Raw genomic sequence first — 10,122 nt, forward strand, 5'->3', positions numbered from 1 at the left:
CATACATAATATGGGCTTGAATCACAATCAGAGGCAGGTTTGTGCTTTGTCACTTTCTCTGCTGATCCCAGAAAAATATTTAAACCAGACATTTAAGAGGAAAAAAAATCATTGGATATTCTGAGATTTATTGATATATGTCAGCACTATATTCACAGCTACAGAGGGTGATATTGTTTAATGATTTATAGGTATACTAACTCTTGCTAAATGTTTGCTTTAATGTATGTATCTAGTGACTAACCTTCCACACAGGCTCACAGTCATCATCTACATACATATATGGTCAAGTAGTAATTGGGCGATTAATCAAGACTGAAACATAAAGTAAACTTAGCACAAAAAGTAAGGAAATTTATGTTTGGTTGATTATTTTTATGCTTCTTGGCAATAAATCTTTTACTGCTGGAAGCCCTGTGTATTTCCACTTAAATGGTGCCATGTTTGTAGAAAAATGCATTTGTGGATTGACCAGCAGAGTTGAGTATATGGGTTGCACCTAGAAAAACTTGCCAGATCTTGTCTGTCAATGCCAAACAGTTCATTCTGCTTTTTAGTCTTGTTTTGAGTTTCTTGGTGCTGACAGTCAGGTGCCTGATTAACAGCACTACTCTAAGCATGCCACGTTTGATTGATCTGGATAGAGGCCTTGCATAAAGGGAATTTTGAGCTGGTGGTCCATAAAACCCAACTGCAGCATTATTTGGAGTGAGCCCTAGCCCAAATTCAATGCCAAGTTCATTGTCAGAGACAAAGTGGGGATCCCATGAAGATTCAACCTAAATTCAATTTTATTTATATAGCACCAAATCACAACAACAGTTGCCTCAAGGCACTTTATATTGTAAGATAAAGAACCTACAATAAGACAAGATGACGCCACAAGAAAACTATTTCTTCACCCTGCTAGCAGAGACTGCACGCAGTTCATCTCTGGTCTCTTAGGGCTGCCAGGAATCCTGAAATGACTGCCCTTAGCAATCGGTTTTGTTTGCGCTGGTGTCGGGGCAAACAAAACTGAATGTAGAGAAATGTTATGTTGAACAGTGAGTCCAGATTCTGCCTACGGTACTTGGTTCATAGGGTTAAATTGAGGAGAAATCATGGAAAATGCTGCACCCATAGGGTAACAACTTTTGGCAGGAGTATGACGGTGTGGAGTGGCATCTCCCTCACTGGAAAAACAAGGCTTGGCATTGGAGGCAATCTTAATGCAGAGATGAGATTTTGGAATCAGCAGAATATCTCAAAGATGATGCTCATTCCCATAAAGCAGGATTTTTCAGACACTACCTCCAGAATTTGGGAGTGGAAAGGATGGAATGGCCTACCTGTAGTTCCTGCATAACTGTTTATGCCGGAGTGACCAACACAAGCCCAATGGCTGAAGAATGGGATGCCACAGCAGTGTGTAACCAAGCTGATCACCAGCTTGAGGAGGTGGTACTATGCTTTTGTAGCTATGTATGGTTCTTCTACATGCTGGGACCTACTTTTGCTAAATAAATACATATTTAAATGACCAATATGTCTTATTTCCTCAGATTTCAATTATCGAATCCAATAAACAACACCAAACAAGAGTCAATAGCAAAATAAGCTACTTGGCATTGGCTGAGAAGATCTGGCCAGTTCTTCATGAGTGCAATCTACAAATAGGAAATAAACAGGCTTTCCAAATGTTTTTTGCCAAGAAGTTACTGCAAAGGAATAATGTACGAAATATTAATTTAGTTACTTTTTGTGCTAAGTTTATTTTTTAAGATTTTAACATCTATTTACATATCATATCTTATACAAATAAAAGACAAGAATAAAATACAACTGTGTGTGTGTGTGTGTGTGTGTGTGTGTGTGTGTGTGTGTGTGTGTGTGTGTGTGTGTGTGTGTGTTTAGGTGTATGTTTATGTGCATGTGTGAGTGACAGTTCTGTGAACTGTTGCAGATGCAGCAATCAAGTGATTTACAACAATGGCATAAACGTCCCTGTGCTGTATATGTAGCAAAATGATATTGTAAATTGTTTTACCGGTTTAACCCATGAAATTATACCAACTGTCAAATAAAACTCAAACTGGAACTTGGAATTATATATATATATATATATAATCTTGTAATGAAGTATTTGTGTTTATATTTAAACCCAAAGAAATGCCAACCACCCGATAAGGTTTATTCCCTTCTGAGTTGGTTCCCTCTTTGACCTAGTGGAGGGGACATTAGCAGTGGTGTAATAAAGCATAAAAATAATATAGGGTGAATTTAAATTTCAATATAGATGCCTCAGTATTAATAATCAGAAGGCTTTAGAGTTTATGTCTTCCTACACACGCACAAAAATCCCCCCAACTTAAGGGCAAGAAAGAGAAAATAAACCAAAACAAAATACATGGTATGAATATTTTCAGATTGGTTACATATGGTCAATGTCTGCTATATGAGTCCATCGTGATTAGATGCACTGCATGCATTTATTTAGGCAGCCTGAGACATTATTTGACAGTTAAAAACTCAAACAACTGCAAGGTTTCCAATGTGCAGCAAGTCACTCAAAGAACTCCAAAGGAACTTCAATTTAAACTTCTATTAAATCCCCAGTGCATGGACACACACACACACACACACAACCCTGAAAAACAAGGGGCAGTCACAAAAATCAAAACAATGTTGGGTACCTCTTTTTTTACTTTGTCATGCAAAGGTCAATTTGGAACCCTATAAAAGAAAATCTACATCACATGAACTTTGCAATCTGCTTCTGATAATTCAAATTAGCCAGCTCTCAATTACTACCAGAGTTGACCTACAAACTATTGAGCAGTGCAGTCTAATTCTTTACTTTTAAAAAGATGAGGACTTGATGTATGTACTTGTCTGTGTGTGTGTGTGTGTGTGTGTGTGTGTGTGTGTGTGTGTGTGTGTGTGTGTGTGTGTGTGTGTCTAAGTTTTGGTGGGGGCTCACTGGAAGTCTCTTTTTTTGACATGTTTAGATTCTGTCACCAGGGTGGGGTTGTATGAAAGTCATAATATCTTAAAGCTAGTCTGCCGAGGTTAGTACGCTCAACAGGATACACAAAGACCCACAAACATACTCATACATTTAAATAATAGGCTGGTCATCAAGAGGCTCCAGGAAGCTTCCACAAACGTTACACAGCGCTGACAGACAAAGTCTAACCAGATGACTGGAAATGAGGCTGCATGAAAAGCTCTGTTTTATAAAGACTGCATTCCCATACAACAAAACGTTCCTTTAACTAATCCTAACAAAACACTGACTGGAAAATTTATAATAAACGTTCTGCAATCCCAAATCCATTAGGGGAAAGTGTAGCATATGATATGAAGACTATTAGTGATGCTACATCAAACTGAAAAAAAAGTCATACTGCTGCTACATGTGTAGCTGAAATGACACTAATTTGGAAAAAAAAAAGGTTTTCATAGACTGTATGCACTCACCTCAAAAAATAAGCATACTTCATCATTTGCTAGCTTGTAGAACCACTTTTGGACTTTATCAGTCTCTGACATAAATTTTGGCCCACTCTTATTTACAATGTTGCTTCAGTTCATTGAGGTTTGTGGGCATTCATTTGTGCAGAGCTTGTTTAAGGACCTGTCACAGTATTTCAGCATTTCAGGGCCATTGCAACAGCTTGATTCTTTTGTTTTTCAGCTGTATTGTTATAGATTTGCTCTTGTGCTTTGAATTATTGTCCTGCTCCTTTACGCAATATCACCCAAATTTAAGCTTATTCTCTATTGGCCCTTACATTTGACTCTAGAATATTTTGGTAGACAGACGAGTTCATGGTTGACTGCATGATGCCCTGGTCCTTTTGGCTGCAAATCAAACCAAACTACAGAACTATTCTGTCGGTGCTGTGCTTTTGGAAAACGAATTCCCCAGAGGAACCCACCCGAGGGATTAATAAAGTTTTATCTTATCTTATCTTAGATAGTTGGTATTAGGTGTTTTTGCACTGGGGGTCCACTGTGGTGCTGTGGCTAACACTGTTCCGTCACAGAAATATGGTGATGGATGCAAATCTAGTCTTGGACCATTCTGCATGGAATTTGCATGTTCTCTCCTTGTTTGTATGGGTTCTCTTCAGGTACTCTGGCTTTTTTCCAAAATCTAAGAACATGCATGGGTGTCACGATCTGGGAGGCAGATCGTCAGGAGAGATACAGAAATACAGGGAAAGACGAACCAGCAACTAACAGAGGGAAACACAAGGCTTAAATACACAGAGGGATAATGAGAGAATGAGACACAGAAGGAGAACACAACTGGGAGTAATCAGACATGACAAGACCAAGGGGAAGCAAAACTCAATACACTGACATAGGACACAGACTTTCAAAGTAAAACAGGAAACATAACAGACGTGGACTTGACTAGGTGAGACAGCAACCATGGAACACCGAAACCAAAATACTAGAAAAGACAAACAATGACAAAATTAAAGTTCAATAGTAATACAGAAACAAAACACTGGGCCGTGACAGTGGGTTTGGTTAACTGTTGATCCTTGTGATCAACTGATGGCCTATTCAGAGTGCATCCTGCCTCTTGTCATGTGGATATGGCATAGTCACAAAATTACACATGACCTGTAATATACACTTTAAAAAAAACATGGAATTTGTCAGTAACCATGTAACTGAAGCGCTCCACAAAATTGTTTGGTGTTAACATTTCCAAGAAGCTCTATAGGAAAGCAAGGCATATGTTGCTGAACTTTCTGTTTCGGCAGGATGAATTGTCTCACTGGCTCGCTGAAGGAATATAGTGCTGGATTACAGGAGTGTACAGGCCTGGTGTTAATGTTTAATGTGTGCCTCAGGGATCAGTATGCTTATTACAGAATGGTCAAAGCAACTGCTGCATTTCAAAAGGACTGGTGTGTGGATAGAGCTGTTTATACTGTACTGCAAAATCTAAACTGTATAGCCATTACAGAACGTTTGTGGCTGATGCAACTGGCATGATGTCTGCTTCTTTAATGTGTGAAGAGTTGGCTTGCTGGATTTTCTTCGGGTATTTTCTGATTCATTATTGGTGTTTTAAGGCTGCCGGTTGCACATATAAAGTTGCAGTTGTTGTGCATATGAAGAACTTGGTGGCAAATGCATGAAGTCATTGAGAAAGGGAACAGTGAACTGAGTTTGCAATCATTTACACTTGTTGTACAAAAAGATATTAGAGATATTTAAAAATGTTTAGTACACCAAACAAAATGACATTATTAAAACATAAAAACAGTGTTAATTAATTAATCCAGCAAAGGTTTGTATGGAGAAAAGATAAATATAAAATGTAATTAAAGCACTGATTTTGACAGAAACAAATATCAACTTTGTTGCAAACAAAGTGTAGTGAAAACAACATTTAGCATCTGCTTTAGGCTTCCAACACTTTGACTGGCAGACAGACGGTCGTATTTTTACTGGGAGTGGGCATGGGGGCCTCACACCTTTCAAAATCAAAAAAATCTAAATCACATCATCATCAATCATCAGTTCTTACCATCTGCACTTACTCACCATCATATGATGTTTATCACTGTGATATACAGGCATTTGAAGACTTTTACAGAAAGAAAAGCAGGGAACATCTTTTTGCTGAATGAGTAATTTTACTCTGGATACTTGGAGCACAGTTTGTTAGTAATACAGCTTATGTTTTGTGAGTTTTATTGGTACTACTGCTAAATAAATTGTCCTAAAAATGCCTCCACCCATTATTATCCTCATCATCATAAATAGTAAATATTCAGAAGATCGTTAAGGTCAGCTACCATTTGTGCCCAGGAAAGTAACGTGACCGTTGATCCTGATTTTGTTGAAATGCAAAGATTATCTAGTACAAAATAAGACAGTACTTTAAAACAGTAAAAGGGCTTACTACATGTATATATGCTGGTGCATGCAGTGTATAACTAGTTTTAATTTAGTCCCAAATTGGGCTTGGTTTCATTTGTTAACATTCGTGAATATTCAATTTTTAAGAAACCTCATAGTAGAGAATTATGTGGTGTGTTAGGTATTTCCCTCATATGGAAAAGCAAAGCTTGAGTGAAACAATATTGATGATGTTTGTTTGAATAAAATTCTAAACATAAACAAAACTGAAAACATGTCATGCACTCAGCTGCCTGTTTAGTGTGAGCTGTCATTAGGTGATTTGACATTGTTTCTAAATATGCCAGGCTTGGCTCTTGTTGGTTATAGAGTAAATCCAACCAATTCTTACCCTGACCATATTAATGACTGCCATATGATTAATAGAGGCAATAAATGATGGACCACCATGACTGAGAGGCTGAAACTGGATAGAAGTTATATTAAAAAGTTTTATCAAGATTTTTGGATTATTTTTGTTAACAAGTAACAATGACAGTGGAGTTCTGTATTTTACCAGAAGTAAGTAAGAAGAAAGACCCATTACTTTTCTTTACTTTTCCTTTTTGTTAAATAATATAAACTGTGGCTTTTTGGAAAACTTGACTTTAACATTGATTGTTACCCATTACTAATGGCTGTATAGTATGTTAATGTACAAAAATGATCAACCGACCATGTTTTCTGAATATATCATGACCATAAACATTCGTTAGTGTGAATTTTATCATACTATATATTTTTAGGTTTTCAAAGAGGAGGATATACATATTGTATGTTGTCAGATGTACACAAATTCATTTTTACATGAATCAGTATCTTTATATATTATGGAATGTTGTTTAGGAATTGTTTAGGAATCTCTCTCTCTCTCTGTCTATATATATATATATATATATATATATATATATGTGTGTGTGTTGTGTGTGTGTGTGTGTGTTGTGGTCGTGTGTGTGTGTCTGTGTTCCATATTATTCAAGTTCCATTTCTTCTATTCAGACATACACACACACACAGACACACACACACACACACACACACACACACACACACACACACACAGACACACATAGACACACATGTATGTATTCTTTCAAGGCAAAAAGTGAAGTAACTGGCTTGTTTGACTTATGAAAGTTCAAAGACACTGTGGCAGGGAACAAAATGAACCAGGGGAGCAGAAACATAGGTGAATAATTTGCTGATTGGACACAGGTGGAACACAAAACCAAGTCCAGATGTAAAAAAAATAATACAAACAGCACAAATAAAACACCAAGCTAAACATAATTTTAGAACCATGACAGAGAGGTTGAATCGAAGTTGGAGGTAAGTCAACGCATCCATCAGTCTTTGTTTTAAGTGCACCTCTGGGAATAGCTTCACGAGTGGGTCTTTGTTTTGTTTTTCCCCTAGCTTGGTGAACAGTGTAATTTAGCCCTATTGATATGAAATGAAGCATTGATAAGAAATGAAGTTGAGGGTGAGACACCCAAAACCTTCACCCATGATTATTAAAATCAATATTGAAAACATTTTAAACATCCCCCATATGTAAAGTTTGCTGTTTCCGTGCTCATGGGGAAGATAAACATAGGCAAAGAGAATGAGTAACTGAGTGAGTGAGATGGCGTGTTCATAAGGTACTGGGCTTTGCATCTAAAAATATAATGGCAGATGGATGAAGCTAATTGGCTCCTTAAAAATCTAAGAGGAATGAAATGATGGAAAGGACACATGGTCCTGTCAGCACACAATGTGTTTAATCCTCTCTGCCAGATAAACAAACACGCACACAAGATTAAAACTGCACTCTGATAATGTACAGGAGGAATGGACGTCAAGCTAATCCATGAAGATTGGCTTTTATCTAAATCCACAACTTCCCCTATCTGTTCTCTGGAGTATTAATGTCTACAGGTTCTCTCTGTGTAAAAAGTTCAGCCTGACAAAAACACGCACACAAAGTATCTGCAACACAAAATCTGTGTTGCAGATACTTCTCTGACATTTTTGTGTGTGTGTGCTTTTAATATCTGTACCCCAGATGCCTTTAAATAAATTGCAAGGTTCAGCATTTTCCTTTTTTAATAAAAAAAAAAACATATAATATAATTAAACATTTTATGTTGATATACTTTAAAGGTACCAGTCATTTGACAGTATGTCCAATACTCATTCATTCATTATTTCTGACTTTAGAGTAACCGTACAATTTTATTCGGCTCAACAATGTCATAATATTTTGTAAGAAAAATAAATGGATGGATATTGACTGTATATAGTTAGGATGGGCTCCTGACCCACCATGAACCTGAACTGGACAAGTGGAAAAAGATGGAGGGATGGCTGGTTGGCAACAATTCCCAAAGATCAACGGCTGCTGTGTTTGTTTTGTATCTGCCAGGTAAGACAAAACCCTCTCAGAACACCACACTGAGTATCCAAAATATCTCAGTATGAGATGGAGAGGGAGATATACATAAAATTTTAATACCCTCAGCTTGTAAATTGGTTTCTTGGTGCACAGAAAGTTTTCACTAACTGCACCAAATGCCTCCTTCCTCCCATCCCCTGCATGTCTATGATGATAAAGCTGCAAACATAGACATAACTCTCTTGCAAAACACTTCTAGGATTTCTACATGTTTCCCACATGCCCTTTGACATCACTCTTCAGCTCCAGAACACTCCTTCACTAAATCACCATTAACCTAGGGTACAGGCCTGGTTCATGGGATTGTGAAGCAATGCATGGCCCTGTTGACCTTTCAATGCTCCACCGTCCTGTGTATCGGTAAATCAGTCTAGCGATGCTTTCCCAAGGCTGCTCTGACTCTGAAGGTCAGGGACAAGGAGGATGTGACCTGAGGAGTCATAGGTCTTAGGAAATCTAGTTTAGGGACCTGGATCCCACTGAGAGAGAGCGACCAAGAGCCAGCAGGGAAAATGAATGATGGAGGTCTAAAAGAAAAAAATGTACAGCTAGGAGATGTTGTTTTTGCAAGTTCATTCTTCTATTCAAAACTCATCTCATTGTTGTGTTTTGGTATGAAAAGGAGATGCAGGGTCATATACTGGGTTAAAAGTAAGGTTCAAAGACCTTTTCCACCCCAACTTTAAAGCCGAAAAGCAATATCATAATATCTGTTATGATTTATTTACATTTTGGTGCTCAGAAAATAATAATAACGATGATGATAATAATTAAAAAAAATACTTGCAACTTGTCTGAAACCAGTCCATTTCAAATCCCTCTAACATATGTAGATTATAGATATCTGGAGACATCCAAACTTTAATAAAAAGCTGACTACAGGAAACTTTTTTACATGTTCAGGATCTATTAATTTTACACACACCTGGTGTTATTCAAGCTGAGCTGTTCAACTCAAACTTTAATACCCTGTGATCGAATGCAATCGTCCATGCATGCAATGGACGATTGCATGAATGGACTATTATTGGAAAACTCCTACTGACCTAAGATACTGCCCTCACAGATTGAATAGCTTACCATCAGCTCAAGAAACATTGAAAGGAATCAAATGGGTCTTTAACATGCACAGTCATTTCTGCTAATGCAAAAGAAAAAAAGTCCACACAGTAATCACCATTTAAAAACAGGTTGCTGCAATATTTTTAATGTAAAGATAGTAAAGGAGTTCTGCTTTATTCAGTCATTCTGTGAGATTTGGAATAAGCCTTGAGTTAACTTAAGTCTTATCTGGGTTTTAGGCACTTTTAATACAGCCCTTAATACAAAGAAGAGTTGTTTTAAGGCTGATATCAGTGGTGCAGCTCTGGGTGATATTTTTAGTAAGCCCATTTACAGGGATTGCCAAAACATTTACATATCTGCTCCTAATCTGGCTTTTTTGAATAGTCACAGTTTTACAATATCATTCCCATTCAAGTGACCTAAAATGACAAATTAATGAATAAATAAAGAGTTTCTGATCAATCATTACAATATTTGCAATTAACATTTTTTACCATTACCTTCTGCATTAAGCCTCACCACGCAAGGAACAGACTCACAGAGCTGCTGTTACAAAAAAGGACAATAGTTTTGCTTCAGGTTTACTACTCAGTAGTAAAGATTTTAATCAGCTTATACATGCAATATTACACAACCTACAGCACTCCAGTAGCTCTACAATTGCGCCATTTTGCAATGGCTCAAAAACTGTGATTTGGCAATGGGAATCT

Source organism: Haplochromis burtoni, unplaced genomic scaffold (genome assembly GCF_018398535.1).
Source record: "Haplochromis burtoni strain Fernald_Lab_line unplaced genomic scaffold, NCSU_Asbu1 Contig_274, whole genome shotgun sequence".
NCBI lineage: Eukaryota > Metazoa > Chordata > Actinopteri > Cichliformes > Cichlidae > Haplochromis > Haplochromis burtoni.